At 40.0% G+C, this 20,905-nt stretch overlaps 1 protein-coding gene across 3 annotated transcripts in view; it reads right to left on the bottom strand.

The window, feature by feature from the left end:
• Positions 1–19,359, bottom strand: part of SYTL4 (synaptotagmin like 4) — a 52,941-nt gene extending 33,582 nt beyond the window's left edge. For all 3 annotated transcript variants that reach the window (XM_010350840.3, XM_074391980.1, XM_074391979.1), the window contains exons 1-2: positions 19,230–19,359; positions 18,632–18,731 (exon numbers count right to left, since the gene is read on the bottom strand). The gene's annotated coding sequence lies outside the window, so the exon portion shown is untranslated. The remainder of the gene's footprint in view (positions 1–18,631; positions 18,732–19,229) is intronic.
• Between the last annotated feature and the right edge of the window lie 1,546 nt (positions 19,360–20,905).

Genomic DNA, 20,905 nt, shown 5'->3' with positions numbered 1-20,905 from the left:
TTAGCTATGTCAAGAAATGTGAGGGTGTCTACACTTTTTTCTAAAGATGAGAATTTAAATTGGGCTACAAATTATAACTGGTCATAATTGGGGATTATAAAACGTCAAGGTGGAATGAATTTCTGCCCTGCCTGAAACAATAACAGCAACAACAAATGTACAAAATACATGAAACAATGGTTTTAAAATCACTGAACATCAGGCAATGAAGGATTATGATCTCTGAGATGGGAAACAAGGTGAGCATTTTGATTTTCCCAGCTTACTGTCTTAAGAGAATTTCCAGACAATGGTACAGAAAGGAAGAACCCAAGTAGAGCCTAGTGAACTCTCTGAGTTCAGGAGACAGAGCTGAGAGTCTGGCAAAACCCAAGTAACTGGAGTTCACAGGACAGAGGACCTGAGAGAGCTGCACAGAAAGAGAAAGAGATCTTTAGAGGCCTACAAAAGGTTTCACTCAAGTATTTAGCAAAGGACTAATCAGTACATGGTATGCCTGTGGGGAAATCACTCTAGGCCAGGGAAAGAAGTATCTGAAAGGATTCAAAAGAACAATGCCTGTCACTCACACGGCAATAGGAATAGTGCCTGTTTCTGCTGCCAAATTGGAAGACCTCATGATTCACAGGACACTAGCTGAAGGACTCAGAAGGGTCTTGACTCAGTAGTGGGAAATAGCCCAGACTGTTCTGGCCCTGTCTGACAAATCTAAACAGCAAAACCTAAAAGGGTCACTCTGTATCCAAGTAATTTAAGCGCATGCCAGAATAGAGCTCAAGTATATTTTTAATAATACAAAAATATGTAGTACTCAACGAGGTCAAATTCATAACATTTGGTTCCCAGTAAAAAAGCAGGCATACAAAAAACCTAAAAAAATATGATCCACAATAATGGGAAAAATCTATCAAAATGACCAAGAACTGACACACATTAGAATTAGTAAACAAAGTCATTAAAGCAGTTAGTATAGCTGCATTCTATATGTTCAAAAAGTTAGGTAGTGGATATGGAAGATGTAGATCTTCAAATCAAACCTACGAATAAAAGCTACAATGTCTGAGATGAAAAATACGCTAGTTGGGATTAACAGCAAATTGTACATCACAGTAGAAAAGAGTTATGAACTTAAAGACAGCAATAGAAATTATTCAAGATGGAACACAGAAAGAAAAAACTGAAAAAAAAAAAGAAAAGAAAAGGGAATTAGTGAGCTGTGGTACAACTTCAAGCTACCTTCTATTCATGTCATTGGTGTCAACCAAAGGAAGTGGGGGCAGTTAAATAATATTTTTAAAAATAGGAGCCCAATTTTGGTGAATACTATAAATTCGCAGATTCAAGAAGTTCTCTGAACATTAAGCACCAAAAACATAAAGAAAAATACACCATATGGCACACCATAAATTGCTTAAAACCAGAAATAATGGGAAAATCTTAACTTAGAGTGATGGGATGGGGTGGGGTTGGAGTCTTGGAGAAGGACACATTATATAGAGAGAGATGAACAAAGATAATGATAAAAGCAAATTTATCATTGGAAACAACACAAATGTTACGACAGAATGACCTCTCTAAAATACTGAAAGGAAAAAAAACCCATCAACCTAGATAGAATTCTACACCCAGCAAGATATCATTCAAAAACAGAGGTAAAATAAAGATGTTTTCAGACATGCAAAAGTTGAAAGAATTAATCACCAGCAGAACTGCAATATAAAAAGTGTTAAAGGAACTCCTTCAGGCAGAAAGAAAATATATACTGCACAGAAATATAGGTCTACAAAAAGAAATACAGAGCGTATGCAATGGTAACAATGTAGGTAAAAATACTTTTTCTTATTATTTAAATCTCTTAAAATATAATTGACTCTTTAAAGGAAAAATAATGATATATTGTGAGGTTCAAAACATATGGTAGAACAAAGCTGGAACTTAACCTGATTTCAAGAGAGACTATAAATCCACAGTAATCAAGTCAATGTGGTGTTGGGCATGAAGATAGACAAATAGATAAAAGGAACAGAATAGAGAGTACGGAAATAAGCCCTTATGTTTATAGTCATTTGATTTTTTAAAATAAAGGTTAAGGGCAGTTTAGTGGAGAAATGGCAGGCTTCTCAACGAGTGCTGGAAAAACCAGATATCCATATGAAAAAAGAAGCAAAGATTTCTGACATGACACGTAAAACATGATCCAGAACTTGATAAATTAGGCTTTGTCAAAATTTTAAACTTCTGCTTTGTAAGAACTTTATTAGAAAATAAAAAGATAAGCCATATACTGGAAGAAAATATTTGCAACTTGTACATCTGATAAGGACTTATATCCAGAATATATAAATAACCCTTCAGAACTCTATAATTAAAACACACACACACACACACATAAATTTTAAAAATAGATGAAAGATACAAACAAACATGTCAACAAAGAAAATATACAGATAGCAAATAAACACATGAAAACATGCTCAATATCATTAATTATTAGGGAAATGCAAACTAAAACTACGATGAGATATCACTATACACTTCTTAGAATGACCAAAATTTTAAATGAACCAAATGCTGGTCAGCATTTGAAGCAACTGGAACTCTCATACACTACAGTGGGAATGTGAAATGGTACAATCATATTGGAAAACAGCTTAGTAGTTTCTTAAAAAGTTAAACATATATCTCCCATATGACCCAGGCTTTCCACCTTTGGTATTTACCCAGGAAAAGCAAAAGTATATGTAGGCCCCGTGCAGTGGCTGACACCTGTAATCCCAGCACTTTGGGAGGCTGAGGTGGGTGGATCACTTGAGGTCAGAAATTTAAAACCAGCCTGACCAACATAGTGAAACCCCATCTCTACTAAAAACACAAAAAAATTAGCTGGGCATGGTAGCAGGCACTGGTAATCCCAGCTACTTGGGAGGCTGAGGCAGGAGAATAGCTTGAACAGGGAAGGCAGAGTTTGCAGTAAGCCGAGATCATGCGACTGTACTCCAGCCTGGGCAACAAGAGTGAAAACTCCGTCTTAAAAAAAACAAAAAACAAAAACAAAACAAAAAAAAAAATTAGCAAGTCATGGTGATGCATGCCTGTAATCCCAGCTACTTGGAAGACTGAGGCAGGAGAATTCCTTGAACCTGGGAGGTGGAGGTTGCAGTGAGCCGAGATTGTGCCACTGCACTCCAGCCAGGGCAACAAATTGAGACTCATTTCAAAAACAAAAAAACAAGCATATGCCCACACAGAATCTCATGGAAATATTAACAGCATTATTGGTAATAGCCCACGTCTGGAAACAACTCAAATGCCCACTAAGAGGTAAATGAATAAACAAACTAGTATACCTATGCAATGAAATACTACTTAGCAATAGAGAAGAATGAACTACTGATACACACAGCAATATGAATAAATCTCAAAATAATTATGCTTATTGAAGTAAGGCAGGCAAAAATAACACTGTATGATTTCATTTATATAAAACTCTAGAAAATGCAGTTATCTATAGTGACAGAAAACAGAATCAATGGTTTCAGGAGTCGATGGGGGGGAAGAAGGGTAAAAGTACAGAGAGGAAAGAAGGAAGGTTTAAAACATGACACAAGGAAACTTTTGGCGGTGACAGGTGTTCAATATCTTGATTCTGGTGATATTTTCATGGATATATACAGATGTCAAAATTTGTCAAATTGTATACTTTAAATACATATAATTTGTTGATCATAGTTCAATATAAATGTTTTTAAACATTTTAATATTAAATGTAACTAAACTTTCTTCTTGTAGTCGTTAAGTTTTCCAATCCCAGAATACCTTTAAGATACTAGGAGCCTTTAAATGAATTGAAACAGTAAAATATTTTCTGTCAAGTTTTTTTTAAATAGAGAATAAACAATGCAGAGTAGGTCTGAAATATTTCTCTTACTATACAGTTTTATTTTTTTATCTAAAAGATGTTTCACCTTTTTAACCTTTCCAAATGAAGAATTTCAGTGAATTTTGAGCAATTAGTTAAAAATGTAAAAGACAGCATGTTCAGGAACAGCAATAAAATGTTTGAATAACTGGTGCCTGGAACTATGAATATGATTATTTAGTAAGTGCATCCAAACAATACACTTCTTTTATTTTAAAATGTATATAGTTTGTGAGGCATCAGTCATTAAAATCAAGTGTAAAAATAAACAGAAGTTAGAATCAGATGTTCAAGCAGCTGTATCACAAACCAAAATTTTGTTTAAATGAAGCACACTTAATGTCACTGGTCTCATCAAAATGAGAGCAAAGGTTATTGTACTGTTAATAAATATTAGAATTAATTTTAAAAAGCTCATTTACTCTCTCATTCTTCTTTATTTCTATTTTTGTGCTTTTTCTTTGAGACAGAGGCACTCAGTCTCCCAGGCTGGAGTGCAGCAGCGCAACCATAGCTCACTGTAGCCTTGACCTCCTGGACTCAAGCAATTCTTCCATGTTAGCCTTCCCAGTAGCCGGGACCACAGGCGCAAGCCACCATGCCTAGCTAATTTATTTTTATTTTTTGTAGAGATGAGATTTCACCATGTTGCCCAGGCTGGTCTCGAACTCAAGTGATCCTCCTGCTCAGCCTCCCAAAGTGCTGGGATTACAGGCGTGAGACAACACAGCTGGCCTGTGCATCTTTTATAATATATGACCAATGCAGTAGTAAATAGGTAGTTTATAAATACTTATTTTAGTAGTGATAAAAATTTTGAGTTACAAAGGTGAGCAATCAAAAATGCTGGGAAATCCTTTGCTTAAAGTCTGGTTAATGAAATCCATTCTATAACTTGCCGTACGTTTTCATGATTCTGCTTGCATAGAGATATAATATATGTTAATTAGGAAAGAATAAATCATTCTGATGATTGTAATGCAGTTGCTCTTATGGAAGTAGCATAGCATAATGAATAAGAATTTTTGCTGCCATCAGACACATTCAAAAGTGGACCCTAGGCTGGGTGAGGTGGCTCATGCCTGTAATCCTAGCAATTTGGAAAGCTGAGGTGGGATGATCACTCGAGCCCAGGAGTTTGAGACCGGCCTGGGCAAATGGTGAAAACCCATCTCAACACACACACACACACACACACACACACACACACACACACAAAGCCAGGTGTGGTGGTGAGTGCCTGTAATCCCAGCTACTTGGAAGGCTGAGGTGAGACGATCTCCTGAGCCTGGGAGGCTGAGGCTGCAGTGAGCCGAGATCGGGCCACTGCACTCCAACCTGGGAGACAGAGTAAGAACTTTTCTCTCTCTTAAAAAAAAAAAAAAAAAAAGTGGACTCTATTAACTAATTGTGACAAAGACAATGACAGTATTTAAAGCAGATCAATCTAAAGTACTCTCAAAACTAATACTATTTGTGTGCGTTTCCAGAACATGGGTGAAGCATAGCCCTAAGGAGGGTACCAAAATCCAGTATCCATGGGCAGGGGACTAGTTATTTGACAATCTAAAGGTAAAAGAGTTTATTTTAGAGCACGGAAAAAATGAGACCAAATCCAGGGTATATGGTGGTCTGCAAAACTTAAAAAAAAAAAAAAAAAAAAAAAAATTCCAGTAGAAAAGAAAGCTTCCAGGGATGCAGGGCTTCCTAAAATCCCCTTGTCTGGATCCAGCCACCTATGCAGAAAAACACCAATGGATAACATCTTACCAGTAACATTTGCATGAGTGTACAACATTGCTTACGATCAATAATATTTGCATTAGGACACTGTGTTGGTTATTGTATCAACTGCCCCTTTCAATTTTAGGGTTATGTCTCTCCTAGAAAACTATGAATATGCTTATTAAAATGTATCTGTCTCAGATACCTATTCTAGGCTACTGAGGCAAATGCAGGGACAATTTAAATTACAAAGCTGCCAAGTCTGGCTTCTTAAAAGTTTCAAAGTTCCCTTTGGATTCAGACCCCAGCTCCCATCTCCCCAAATCCTCTCTGGCTCTTGATTAAAATAATGTAAATTATCTGGCCCCGAAGACTTTTCCGTAAGACCTCCCTCTGCTGCCCTGGTAATTATCTCTTAATGTGTGCATAGTTTCAGGCCTTCCAAATCCTACGTCTTTCCCTTTCTTGGAGCTCTGTATTCTGCACTGTTTACAGAATGCTCACTAGTTAGGAGGGCCAACTATGTGCTAAGCAGTACACGAGCTGGCTAAGAATAAAAGAGTATAGACCATGTGCACAGAGTTCACAGTTTAGTAACAGAGACAGTTAAAAAATCGTTTAAAAAAAAAAAAAACATGGTAACCAAAGAAATATATGCATGAGATATTATAAGAATACCAAAGGAGGGCACATAATTCAGCTTGGGAAAAGGGAACCAGAAAGAGAATATCCAGCAGTAGCACATAAACTGATTGTAAATTAATGTGTATCAGCTGGATAAACAGGAGAAAGAGGGCTTTTCAGGCAAAGTGCGTAGCATTTCCAAAAACATGGAGACATAAAGCAATGTGGTATGAGCAAGTAGTGCAATGATGCTGTTTGGTTTAAATTGTAAGGGAGAATGCAGAAAAGGCAGGTGGGGAATCACATTGTATGTGGCTGGCAGGTACTCCCTATGCTATGCTCAAAAACACAGCTAATTAGCCTTTGACAACAGAAATCATTGAAGCATTTTAGGTAAAGCAAGGACTTGTTAGGGCACTCTGACAATTTTGCGGAATGTGGATTTGAGGGATTTGAGGAGGTATGACATAAATCCAGGGCAAAGATAACTAACGAGAGCCAAGAGTAGAGCGCAGAGCAGCTCTAGAGATGGAAAAGGGCATATTAAAGACATAATATGGAGAGAAAATCTGCAGGACCTGTGAATGTTCTATAACACAAGTAAGTACGGCCTCTTCTACTAGGACTTGGAGTTCTGATGGTCTAGATTTTTAATTAAGGACAGCATAGCATAGAATTGTGCTTAAAGGCACTGGATCTGAGCTGTCTGGGTTCAAATCGCAGCTTTGGTTTTCCTTGAGTTAACTCTGGGCAAGTTGTTTAACCTCCTCGAGTCTGTGTTCCCATTTGTAAAAATGAGAATTAATAATAACAGCTCCTGCCTATGGCTGTGAGGATTCGAGCACACATCACGAGTAACAGGCATAGCATACTGCCTGGCCTAGAGTAAGTGCCCAATATTGGTAGCTGTTTAGTTTTAATTATTATTAACCATATGCTTTGGAAAATATATGAGCATATGGCTGTTTTGACATCTTTCTACGAAATTTGAGAAATCTAATCAGTATTCTTGCCTAGATGTAAGGTCACCGTACCTCTCTGCATGGAGGGAGGCTGACAAGCATAAATATGAAGCAAATGTTAGTAATTAGATATGATCAGTTTAAGGGATATTTATTTATACACTGTTCCAGACAGGATTTAAAGTGACTTACAAAGATTCATAAAACATCAAAAACAGCATACATTTAAAAAGTAGTATCAAAAAGAAGAAAAATAGGGGTGGAGACAAAGTGGTGGAGTCAGTATCAAGACTCCAAAACCAAAGGGCAACTGAGGCTTCCTAGGAGTCAGCTGGGGTCTAGACACCCCAACTGTCCATCCATGGAGCACATCTATGCCTCACATAAAATGCCCTAGGGCCTACCTTCACTGAGTCCATTCTCAAAAGTTGTATGGGTGCAAAGCTGGACTTTCCCCCTAACAATGAGAAATTTACAATTAGCTCTTAATTTTACAAGATTCTGATTTTGCACTAAGGTTTTGGCTCCCTACAATCCTTTTCAAAATAGATTCTACAAAAGTCGAGTTTGCATGTGCTGAGGCATTTTGTTGGTTTCACTCCTTTTTTTTTTTTTTCTTTTTCGAGGTGGAGTCTCACTCTGTTGCCCAGGCTGGAATGCAGTGGCATGATTTCAGCTCACCATAACCTCCACCTCCTGGGTTCAAGCACTTCTCCTGCCTCAGCTCCCCAGTAGCTGGGATTACAGGCATGTGCCAGTACGTCCAGCTAATTTTTGTATTTTTAATAGAGATGAGGTTTCGCCACATTGGCCAGGCTGGTCTTGAACTCCCAACCTTGTAATCTGCCTGCCTCAACCTCCCAAAGTGCTGGGATAACAAGTGTGAGCCACCGCACCTGGCCAGTTTTCACTCCTTTTAAGATATATACCAACTGACAAAGATAAAGAAGATGATAACAATGATAGCTAACACTTCTATAATGTCTATTATGTACCAGGCACTTTTCTAAGCACTTTATTTAATCCTCACAATCACACTATGAGGTACGTACTATATTATTATATTCTACAAATGAGGAAAATGAGGCACAGATTGAGCAAATAACTAGCTCAAGGTCACATGCCCTGTAAGGGACAGTCTGGCTTTTGGACCCAGGCAGTCTGGTTCCAGAGTCCAAGCTCTTAACTGCTCTATTATATTATACTGTCTTTTCATATTCTGGCAATATTGCTCTATATGGTGATTTTTGGAGAAGGAGACATCAACCTCAGAAACTTGAGGTGGGGTTTCTAAAAGTCTTCAGCTAATAACAAACACAATGCTTGAGAGGCCCTTTGTCTCGCTTACTTTCCCAGTCCCCTGACCTTCTCTTGCAATATATGTAACAGGCTCAGAGCAACTCTAGCTCAAAGCAACATGATATACAAGGAAATAACTCATTCCCCTTATCCAGGGCATCCCTTCTAAAAGACGGCAGGCGCACAATGGTGGGGCAGGGGGTGGGGGTAGGCAGCAGGGTGGAAGAAGGCAGTGGTAGTAACTAAAATATCTCTTTTGTTAGCTCTTAGAATCATATGTGGGGACAATTTCCTCCAGATGGAATCCATATAGCTATCTTTCAATACCAACAAATTCTATTCATAAATGCTTTGAAGAAATCCCCACTTAAAATAATATATACTACTCTAAAGCAAGTCCCAGAGGGAAGTCAGATATCTTCGTACTACATATTCATTTCTCCCTCAGAGTGCTTGTTTTGGATACGTGGAAATGTGGTCTTTCATGATTTCCCACTTTTTTCCCCTGCTCCTCAGCAACTCCAGAAGGTACCTTAAACCCACCACCAATCCTAGAAGGCAGATCTCCATAAATGTGGTACATAGATGTAAGTCTAAAATATTATAAAAACAAGACCATGTGTCCAAACACCCTACTTGGCAACAGGAAAAATACACATATTAAAACAAATCGCATTTAGCCATATTTGAAGCTTCCTCTAACATGAGCCAGGCACAAGAGCCTCATAGGTTGATGAGTGCAGGATGGCCAGTTTACCCTCTTCTCTGCCAAAGACCCCTTTCTTAACAGCCCATTTTTTAGAAGTTTAAAAAATCTAAAATCCCCAACTAAAAGAATGGACTGTTTTAAAATCTAGGTCATTTATATGTATAAAACATTTTAAGTCCAGTAAGAGCTGACACATTGTTATTTTTCAATAAGCCTCATCACCTCCCACGCAGAACGCTATTATCTTTCCTTAGTCAACAAGCTTTGATAATGCATCACCCCCGCAGGGAAGACCCTCTTCTCCTGCCAGGATCACAGATGGTGGGGATTTCTAAACTGAACTCTAGCTGGCATCTGATTATTTCTTGCAGACCATGTCACCTAAAACTTAGCCACAGTCCCCTTAAATGTGAAATCATCATGGTTCATGACTAATTCAGCCCATGCTCACACATAACTGTGATTTCATGCATTTGGTTTCTTTTTAATTTTAGGGATGCTGTGATCTGGCTATGGCCACAGAAACCTTAAAACAATAAAAAATAACCTGTAGTTGAATTTAAATTGTGGCAGGTAATTTTAAGGTATTACTTATAAGATGCCAAATAAATGCTCATTTCTTTCAAATAAAATATTAATAAATATATACATGAGCATATGAAAATTAAAAGATAAGTATAAATTAGAGAATATAAAATAAATGTGAAATATTACCTTATTACAAGCCCTTTTTCCCTCCTAAACTGCTTAACCATAATTACTTTACACATTACATCAAATCCCTAGAGCAAGATTAGTACATGCATTATCAACATCTGGTCTACAGCTAGAAGCAATACCTTAATATTTTAAAAAAATAAAGTATAAAAAATTAAAACCATTGAAATGTTCAAATTAGATTTGTATATATCCGTTTATTTTCAATATTGACACAGTAAATAAAAGTATCTTAAAAAGTTATAAGGGGAAAAGAGGTATGAGTTTTCATAATTCAGTTAGTATAACTTGAGATAAAGCAAGATACTCAAAATGTCTAGATGGACCTTCTTAGCTCCATACATGTAAATATTTGATCCTGGTATTATTATTAGTTACAAATAGAGCTACACATACAGGAATCAGCACGTCAGTGAGGATGTTCTTTTGGTTTATAAAAATAAATAATGTCCCCCACTAGATTGTAAGCTGTATGAGAGAAGGAACTTTGTTTTGTTCATCTCTGAACCTTTGGTGCCTAGAGCACAGCCTGGCTCATAATATGCACAAAATAAATATTTGTTGAATAAATGAGCTGGCATCAAGAATACCACATATCATATTTAGCCACACCCAAGAGCTTATCATCCAGGACTTCTCCACCTTTTATATCATTGATTCAACACCCCCTCTCTCACCACAACCTGTTGTGCTTCTAGCCTATTCAGTCAATGAGTCCCCTCACTAGCCCCATTCCTATTCTCAGATTTCTTGAGGTAGGGGACAGTCTTCCATAGACCCTTCTGCTTTCACCTTGTCAGCTCCTTCCCATCCTTACTTTTTTTCCTTAACAATTTAAATTCTATTGTTTTTTTCTGTTTTATTTTTATTTTTCTGAGATGTTTTCTCTCTCTGTCACCCAGGCTGGAGTGCAGTGGTGTGATCTCAGCTCACTGCAACCTCTGCCTCCTGGGTTCAAGAGATTCTCCTGCCTCAGCCTCTCAAGTAGCTGGGATTACAGGTGTGGGCCACCACGCCCAGTTAATTTTTGTGTTTTTAGTAGAGATAGGGTTTCACTATGTTGGCCAGGCTGGGTTTGAACTCCTGACCTCAGTTGATCCACCTGCCTCAGCCTCCAAAAGTGCTGGGATTACAGATGTGAGCCACTGCACCTAGCCAATTCTATTGTTTCAACTGAACTCTTGTCAATAACCTCAATAATGCATAATACCACTGTAAATAATCTGATTTTTAAAAAGAAAAAAAACATAGCTCTTCTAAGCCCAACTGTTATACTTTATGCCTGCACAAGGACTCCTGAGGTCTACTGGAGAAAAAAAAATTACACTCTGGTAGATTATTATCCATATGAATCCTTGGTCACCAAGCTCATCTTAACACTGCCTGGCACTGCAACTATGCTTCCCTAGGCCGCTCTCCTGTTCTCCACAATAACTATTTCAAAACTTATTCAAACACTATAAATATCTAACTCAAACTTTATCCCATCTCAACCCCTGTCCCATCTCAAACCCTGCTCTAAGAGGTTGGCCTTAACTATTATATCATAGAGAAATGGAAGTGCAATCAGACAAGTTCCTGCTGCCAAATCTATGAACCTACTTTCATCCATGCCTATTGAGGATAATCCTCTACCTCATTCTGGATCCCTTTCCATCTGGTGTAAGGACTTTGTCCTCCAAGGACTTTGCTCTATTAATTATTCCCTCCTTCCCACCAGCCTTTAAAGAAACTTAAGTCCCTCCTAAATAAATAAATAAATAAATAAATAAATAAATAAATAACAGGTCCTTGGATCTCAACTCCTTCTTTGCTATTACCCTTTCTCTCCTCTCCAAAGCCAGACAGATTTCTCTAAGGAATTGTACATATTCACTGCCTCCACTTCTTCATCTCCCCAATCATCTCTCAGCCCACCATAGTTTAGCTTTCTGCCTCACAGTTCCCTGAAATTGCTCTAAGGACACCAAGAACTTCCTAAATCCAACAGACAGTTCTTGGTCTTCCTAGATTTCTCTGGATCGTTAGTACCACTGACCATATTTTTAACAGAGCCATTCCATTTTGGGAAACTTATTCTACTGATATTCGAGTAAATTCACAAATATATATTGTGAGGATGCTCAATATTTGAAACAGCAAAAAAAAAAATAGAGAACATAAACATCCATCAATAGGAAACTGACTAGCTATAGTACACACATATTAGGGAATATTGTGCCTTTGTTAAAAAGAAGGGGGTGCTATAGTTCTATATATACTGACACTGAAAGCATATTAAGTTAAAAAATGCAAATTAGATATATTATGATTCCATTTTTATTTTTTTACATTGTAGACAGATTGGATCATGGATGAATGGAAAAATATCTGGAAAGAAATACAATCTTAACATTGTTACCTCTGGAGAGTGGGATAAACAGGAACAGAAGATTTGTATGTTACCTTTTATTGGGATAAGTGATAAAAATGTAGTCCCCTCTCTAAGCACAGTAACACTTCCAAACTAGGTAAGAAAAAATTTCATAGGAGATCAAAAGGGACTGGCTGTAGAGACTAGGGGAAAATATTTTAAGTTCACCAGGGCTGAGAGGAAGGAGAGAAGTGTAGCTAATAGTTTCAAACATGGAACGAGAGATCTATTAAAAACAAGAAGAGGTAAATATCCGATAGAGAGTGTGAACAGATAATTCTTAAAGGGGAAAAATCAGATGGTAAATAGATATCAAAAAGAAAAAGTTTCACTCCTACTGGCAATAAAGATTTCTTATGTTTGCTTATTGATTCAGTAAAATTTTATAAAGACTATTTTCAGTTTTTAAAAAGGATCTAAGAGATACTCTCATATTTCGTTGGCAAATATAAATTGGCAAGACCTGTTAAAAAGCAATGTGACAATTTGATTTCTAAAAAACTGAACTTCACAGAACTTATCACAATTGTAATTAAGTAATTTTGTGAGACAATATTTAACACATGCTTCCCCTGCTGAAATTAGTTCCAGGAGCAAAAAAGGCCATCATCTACCTTCTTCTCGGCTGTATCTCATGCACCTAGCTGGATGGATGGATGGATAGATGGATGGATGGATGGATGGATGGATGGACGGATGGATGGATGGATAAATTCATTGTAGGATCCTGGCTGTAGGCTTGCAGTTGGTGCAATGTAAATTCTCAGTAAATCAACACAGAGCATGGACACACATTGTAGGCCCTCAGTAAATCAAATCATGCTTTCTGATAAGTTTCAAGACACTAATACTAAAGGTATTCTGATGCTTGAATTGACAGAGGTACAAACAAGAAGCAGTGTAGATGCCACTGAAATCTTCCATCTCTTAAAACTTACTCAAGTTCAAGTTATGTTTAGATAGCTACAGATATGAATATGAAAGCCACAGTGGTCCATCATTTCAACTATTCTTCTGTGAGGGCCATCCAATCTCTGGCCCTCTCCACATTCTGTTTCTATACCTGGTCTGATGAGTACTTCCAGAGAGAATGGATACAGGGCTCTGTGACTTGAAGCAGAGACGAATTAAAGTTACCCAAGCCATTTTTAAATTTTTTTCCAGTTTTATGGAAGTATACTTGACAAAAACTGTACATATTTATGGTACACAGTATATTTTGAAATACATATAGATAACCTGGAAAATATGCCCCTAAAGAACTCCTCTTTTCATCTCTCTCTCAAATGCTATTCCAACCCTTCACAATTCTTCTCCTCTTCAGTCTCTGGTCAAACTTTTACTCTCTTGTTTTGGGGAGGCGGGGGGAGCTTTCTCAAAATCCTGCCCCTCCACACCTCCTTCTTTCTTCATAGTTTTCACTAAGAGGATCAGTGAGTCTTCTTGTCTCAATGGAAGAGCCACCACTCTTTCTCTAAGGCTAGTCTTTTCCCTCCTATCACTCTGGCACTCCCACCTTTTGACTTTCTCAGGGACCTTGCATCATCAAGCTGTATGCTATCTGCACATAAGTGAGTTCATCTATCTCTTACATTTAAAGTAAAACAAAATTAAATAAAACAGCCTCTGTTGCCCCCCGAGCCTTACTGTCTACTTACTGTCTATAAGGAACACTCTCTCCTTCCCATTATAGCCAAGCTTCTTCAATGTATTATACCACATTTTTAAAAATAATATAAATTTATGAGGTACACATGCAATTCTGTTACATATGCAGTAGTTAAGTCAGAGACTTTAGGGCAGGTGTCCCCAAACTATGGCCGCATGCGGCCCCCTGAGGCCATTTATCCGGCCCCCCGCCGCACTTCAGGAAGGGGCACCTCTTTCATTGGTGGTCAGTGAGAGGAGCACAGTATGTGGCGGCCCTCCAACGGTCTGAGGGACAGTGAACTGGCCCCCTGTGTAAAATGTTTGGGGATGCTTGCTTTAGGGTATCTATCACCTGAATAATACACCTTGTACCCATTAAGAAGTTTCTCATCATCTACCCTTCTCCCACCCCTCACCCTTCTGAGTCTCCACTGTGTATCATCCCACTCCCCATGTCCATGTGTATATACCATATGTTTTATCAATCCTTCTCAGTCCTCACTGCCCAACCCTCTACAATCTGGCTTCACTCCTCCTGCTGCACTGATGTTGTCACTGGCCTCCTAATTGCCAAATCTAATGAACATGTTTTTAAAATGTTTTATAGTGGGCTTTATCTAATTACGAGAGGGGTACACATCATGAACAAAGTTATGACATATGGCAGACTAGAGAGAAAAAACTCGTACTATATAACAGGCAATAGGTAAATATACCAAATAAACATAGTGTTCTTACAAACAAATCAAATATATAACCCAAAAGACAAATGTACAAAGGATATAAAGGAGCAAGTCTCGGAAAAATACAAACAGCTAACACACATGAAAAGATGCTCAGCCGCACTAGCGATCAGAGAAATGCCAAGTTAAATCAGTTAGACACTATTTTTCACCTATCAGATTGGCAAAAATTAAAAGCATCATCCATCCTCAGCAAGGCCATGAGGAAAACCACTTGCAATGGTGAAAGGGTAAACCCTCTTGGCTGTCACTCTGGTGATGACTATTTAAATTGTTTAATGTATATATCCTTTGCCCTAATAATTCTTCTACTAGAAAGCTATCCCACAAAAACACTTGTGTATATAGATCCTTGAGCATTATGAAAAGATGTTTGTGGTAGCCTTGTGGTGACTTGGACTAGGGCGATAGTCAGAGGAGATGTAGATACATGGCAGAATACATGATACAGTCTGAAGATCAGGTCAGCAGAACTCCCTAATGAATTAAATTAGGTGGAGGGAAGTGAGAGAAAAAGAAAAATCAAGGGTAATCTTGGGTTCTTGGTTTGAGCAACTGAATGGAAGATGGTGACATTTTACTAAGACAGGGAGTGCTGAGGGAAGAAGGTGGGAATAACAGGGCAATCGGGAGTGCTGTTTTGGCCCCGTTACATTTGAGAGGCCTGATAGACAAGCAGAGATGTCAAATAGGTCATTGGATATATGAGGCTGCGGCTTAGAAGAAAGGCCTGGGTCACAAACATAAATTTGGGAGTGATGAGTGTCTAGGTAGATGTTCTTTAAAGCCATGTGGCTGGATGAGAGCCTCTGTGAAGATTTTGGATGGAGAAAAGTCCAGGGACTGAACCCTGGGTCATTGTGATATTCAAAGTCTTGGGAGACAAATTTAGTAGAAAAAGAAACTGGTCAGTTTCTGGTAAAAATTTGAGTTTCAAAGAAGTTAGCACGCATTAGCACACATTAAATGATGAGAATCACATATTTACCACCTTATGAAGGGCCCACCTTTTTCCAAGTCTGTCTTCAAAGAGATTCTGGCCTCTTCCTTTCTGAACATTTCAAAACACTTTTAAACGGAATAGCACTTTTTTCATTTATGTTACATAGCGGTTTCTTTGCACTGCACAATCATCCTAGTAGAAAAGTAGTTAAGTACAACACAAATAGCACTCAGCTATGGCTTTTCCATGACGTTCCATAATCCAATAACCACCTCATACCAAAAAGCCTATGGGTAACTTGAAACCGGAAGCCTAATTTGTGGCATCCGTTATTCTTTTGAGCTGCTTACTTCCCCATCGCACAGTAATTTTCTCCAGTCTCTTACTGAGCTTGCAAAAAGCCTGAAAGGCTTCAAGACATCTGACAATCCACACCCCTTCCTCCCAGTGCAGCCCCCCTTCCTACCAACAAGAAGCACACCACTTTTATATTTCCACTTTTAAACTTTCGAGATTTCCATCCAGAGACCCATACTTTTAAAAAGTAAGAGAGAGGAAGTACTTCTAACTAGGTCAAAGTTGGCATCAGGAACGAAATGTCAAAGCAAAACTCAGCAGAAACAAAGCTGAGTTCTGGGCCTGGGGTAAACTTACACCTGTAGGGCGACAAACTGAGTAGGCTTTCAGGTCCAGGAGTGCCTAATTCCAAGAGTGCCAGATTCCTAGAATGGTAATGTCATTCATTCATTAACAAATATTAGTATGCACCTATGATGTACCAAGGACTGTTCTGGGTCCCAGAGTCCACCGGTGAATACAACAGACAGTAATCCCTATCCACAGGGTGTTTATGCTACGGTGGGTGACGGAGTAGGAGGGCAGACAATAAGCAAGAAAGATATAATAAGGTAGGGAAAGGGCATATGGAATGTTCAGGGAAGGGATTACGCAGAAATAGGGCAGTCAGGGCAAACTCCTTAGCTGTGGCATTTCAAGTGCCTCAGAAAGGTGTCTTCTGTACCTCAACCCCACCATCACCAGACCTCGGCCCCTTGAAGGCATGGCCTGGTATGTCCAGTTACTGGCACAAATATTTGCCAGTATCTTATGTTTAAGACAAAGGGAGCTCCAAGATCCAGACCTTGCCCTTAGAGAAGTTACAACCTTCCAGGTAGAAAAACAACTAAGAGCAGTGTTAAGGGCTTTACTGAGGTGTAAACAAAGTGCTTTAGGACACAGAATTATTGGCAATTCTGCTTGGGGGAAGAAGTATGTGTTCAGTAAGGCCGTTCCAAAGGAGGTGACTTTAGAACTCAATCTTGAGGGATGGATAGGAATTAATGTTAGAGGAGACAGTGTGGGAAAAGAAAGTTAGCTTTTGAGGAAGAAAAAATAAGAACAGTTTCAGCAAAGTCCAAGAGATGGGAATAGGGAGGACATTTTCTTCCTATCCCTGCCTTTGGTACTCCAGTCGATAACAAAATTATCACACGATCACCCTCAGGCTTTCTGGTATGGTTGACAGGAAATCTGAATCACCACTCTCTCATTTCTCCCCTAGCCAGTAGGAGAGAAAGAAGTTGAGTCAGACACACATCCCTAGAATCCAGGATTACCCTCTCCTATCTTCAGGACAATTACCACAAAGCTGAGAACCCAGGAGATTTCATTCATCCAGGGACACTCACATGTGTACTTATAGTGGTAATATGGCAACTGGTCCATGTTGGAAATGAAATGGGTAAGACATCAGTGAGGCAAGTGGTCCCTAGTCTCTGCAGTGCATCTAGGGTGGAATCAAGGAGCAAAACACATACTTGGGCCTCGAAGGAAAATTTTTAATCAGTTAGTCTTCACCCATGAGCTATTCAGTGTTCCCAACATCCAAGACAACAGAGGTGATGTGACAGGATAGGAACACAAGCTCTGCCTCTATTTGAGATTTTGGGGCAAGGCAATTAACCTCTGAGTCTCTTTTTCATCATAATATGGTTATAACAGTAGCATCTACTGTATAGATTTATTGTGAGGATTGCATAATTATGTAAAGAACTTATCGCCGTGTCTGGCTCTATGGCTAACAACCATTACTAGCAGCAGCCTTTAAGGGGAAAAGCTCAGAGAGCCAGAATGCTACATGCACTCACAGATCAGTTACCCCAGAAAAAGCCTCCAAGCTCCATTTCACTGCTCTGACCAGGAGTGAGACACCAGAAATTGTGTTACCAGAAATGTTCCTCACCTGCCCAAAAAGAGCCTCACAAGCCAAGTTGGTGGCGCTTTTCTACTATGGTTTCCAGCAGGTGCTAAAAACCAAACCACCAAAAAAAAATCAGAAAACTTCATCAAGGCCACTCTTCTGCATTAAACATTGTTCCCACAGCGACAAAGGTCTTCAGTCATTAATATCTTAATATTAATAGATTTATGAGAGGTGAGGAGCTTAGAGAGGAGAAAAGAAATCAGTTAAATATAGGAGGTCCAGAATGTACAGAAGACTAATTTTTGCCACAAATATAGAAAGTCTAGGGTCAACCCTCCCAAGAACAGTATTCTGGAAGGCTAGGTCTTCTAGTCCTGAAGAAGGGAACCGGGAGAAGAAAAGCTTGGTTACTTAGAAACTCACCACTTTTCAAAGCCACCAGATTTCTAACCAGATGATTTCACCACCAAAAATCCTATCTCATTGAATGTTAAGGGTTGGAGGAACACCTTTTTCTGCCCCATTACAAACCATTACAGCAGACAGAAGCATTCTGCGCGCCTTATGAGATCTCGGGGACCCTACTCCAGAACCAGATCTCCCACACCCTGCTTGAAGAGCAGCAAGATAAAGCAGCTCCAGAGCACACAGCCTGGTCCCCAGCCCCAAGCGCAGAGGGAGCCCACTGAGGCAGGACTCCAGCCAAACAGCCTCCAGCCCTTACCTGTGGCTGACTGGCCGTCGCCGATGCCGGAGAAGCCGACGCAGCGATGTCGGAAGTCCGAAGAGAGTGCGAGTTAGCGACCCCGCTCGATGGCCAAGCGCTGCGAGAGGAACCCACAGAAAGGTGACAGGACACCTTGTAGAACGCAGTTCCCGCTAGGAACTCAGCCCCGCCCCCGCCCCCCAGGGGCAGCTCTCGAGAGGGACACCAGCTCCGGCTGGCGGGAAAAGCCCGGGCAATCAGCTCGAGGGGAGCCGGAGAGGAGAGGGGAGGCGACTCCCAGAGGGGCACAGCCCGCTTTCGTGTCAGGTGGGTCAGGGAAGGGGCCAGAAGAGGCTCTGGAAAAAGAAAAGTGGCCAGGAGGGACCGCCCAACCAGACGGGAGTCCTAGCCTGGGGGGTGAGGTCCGGAGAGGCAGACGGGGAGAGGGTAGACGTGGTCAGCTTGGGAGAAGGAAAAACTGCGGGAGCAGAGAGCGGGTAGGGAATAAGCAAGACCCCGAGATGGGGGTGGGGGCGCTTCAGCAGCTAAAGGGAGCTGGGAGCCCAGAAGGAGCCGCGGACCGAGGGCGAGGGGTAGCCGCTGGCTGCGGACCTACCTGTCACCTGCAACAGGTGCCTCCAGAGAGCGAGAATTCCCAGTGCCGAAATTCAGGGAGGGTCTCCGGCTCCGGAAAGACTGCAACCCAGCTCTGGCGGCCGGCCCTTCTCACCCTCCCGGGAGGCGGAAAAAGCTGCAACTTTCCCTGGAGCGGGGAGGAGCCGGACTCTTAAAGGGGCCGCACAGCGCCCCCGGGCTCTTGAGTAGGGGGCCGCTCAGCTTGAAGCGGAGCTCTGACACCCAAAGCCTTGAGACACTGGAGGAATGTCCTCCCAGGTTAGGAATGGGAGCCTGCGGACTGGACTGAGGATAGGGATCTAACACTAGACGTGCCTCCCCACCCCCTTACTTCCATCTGTTGGTCACTCTCTTAGATGGTGAAATCACCTGCCTCTTTCCTTCAGCTGAGCCAAAAGTTGTCAAATTGTCTCGCACTTCTAAGAAGATAAAGCGTAGGAACTATCTGAGTAAATAGATATAATATTATTCTGATCCTTTGACTTACGGCCTTTTATGGCAAATAAATGTCTGACGAAAATAGAAACGTTTCGGGCAAAAGACTAAATTCACACGTACACACTCAAGGAAACAACTGGTTAAGATATTCAACTCACTATTAATCAAAGAAAAGCAAATTAGAACAATAATGACATTATTTGGCAAAGAGGTTTTTTTTTTTTTTTTAATAATACGTAATGATGACAAAGTGGCCACCAAACAAACTCTCATAATTGCCGATAGGATCATATGTTCGTGTTAAAAACCCTTTTAGAAAGCATGTCACCAATATATATCAATAGACTTTTAAATGTTTATATCTACCCAGTAATTGCACATTCCTCTCCCTCCCTCTCCCATTCTTCTCCCCTTCATTCACATCAGCAATTCAACATGCTCAAGTCTCTACTATCTTAAAAAAAAAAAAAAAAAAAAATGCTTTCTTATGCAGGAGGTCCCTCTTCAGGTCCTCTTTATGGGCAAATGTATTGAAAATGTACTTTACAGGTGAAATTGCAATTTTTATTCCCTTACTTCTCATTCATTTCTCAGCTCTCACCAATCTAGCTACCTTTCCCCACTGAAACTTCTCAATGAGATACCCAGCCAATGGCCCTCAGTGTCAATAAATCCATAACTAAACAAGGTATTTTGGGTCCTTATTTTGCTTTACTTCTCCCCTACATTTAACACCGTTAACCATTTGCTCCTCCTTGAAACTTTCTATGGCATTCGTGACATTGTACTCTTTTGCTTTTCCTCCTACTCCTTTGCCCTCTCTTCAGTAACCTTTGTAGGTCACTCTTCTGCTATCTGACCTCTGGAAGTCAGACATTTTCAGGGTTAGGATACACATACTCCCTCCCTAAATAATCTTTTTCACTCACTTGGCTTTAATTACCATTTATATGGCCACAGCTGTAATTCTATAACTCTACCCAGACTGCTTCACTGAGTTCTGTTTTCTTGACATCTCCACTTGAATGTCCTGCAGGCACCTCAAATTCAACACTTCCAGAGTTCAACCTACCATCTTTTCTCTTAAATTTGTTCCTCCTCCATTTTTTCCTATACCTGTATCAGTAAATGACAACATGCCACTCAAGGCAGAAACCTGGCACCTACCATACTACCTGGCACATGGTAGGCCCTCAGTAACATTTGCGTAATGAATGA

The sequence above is a fragment of the Saimiri boliviensis genome, chromosome X, assembly GCF_048565385.1.
Source record: "Saimiri boliviensis isolate mSaiBol1 chromosome X, mSaiBol1.pri, whole genome shotgun sequence".
Taxonomy (NCBI): domain Eukaryota; kingdom Metazoa; phylum Chordata; class Mammalia; order Primates; family Cebidae; genus Saimiri; species Saimiri boliviensis.
This window is presented reverse-complemented; position numbering and strand designations above follow the sequence as displayed.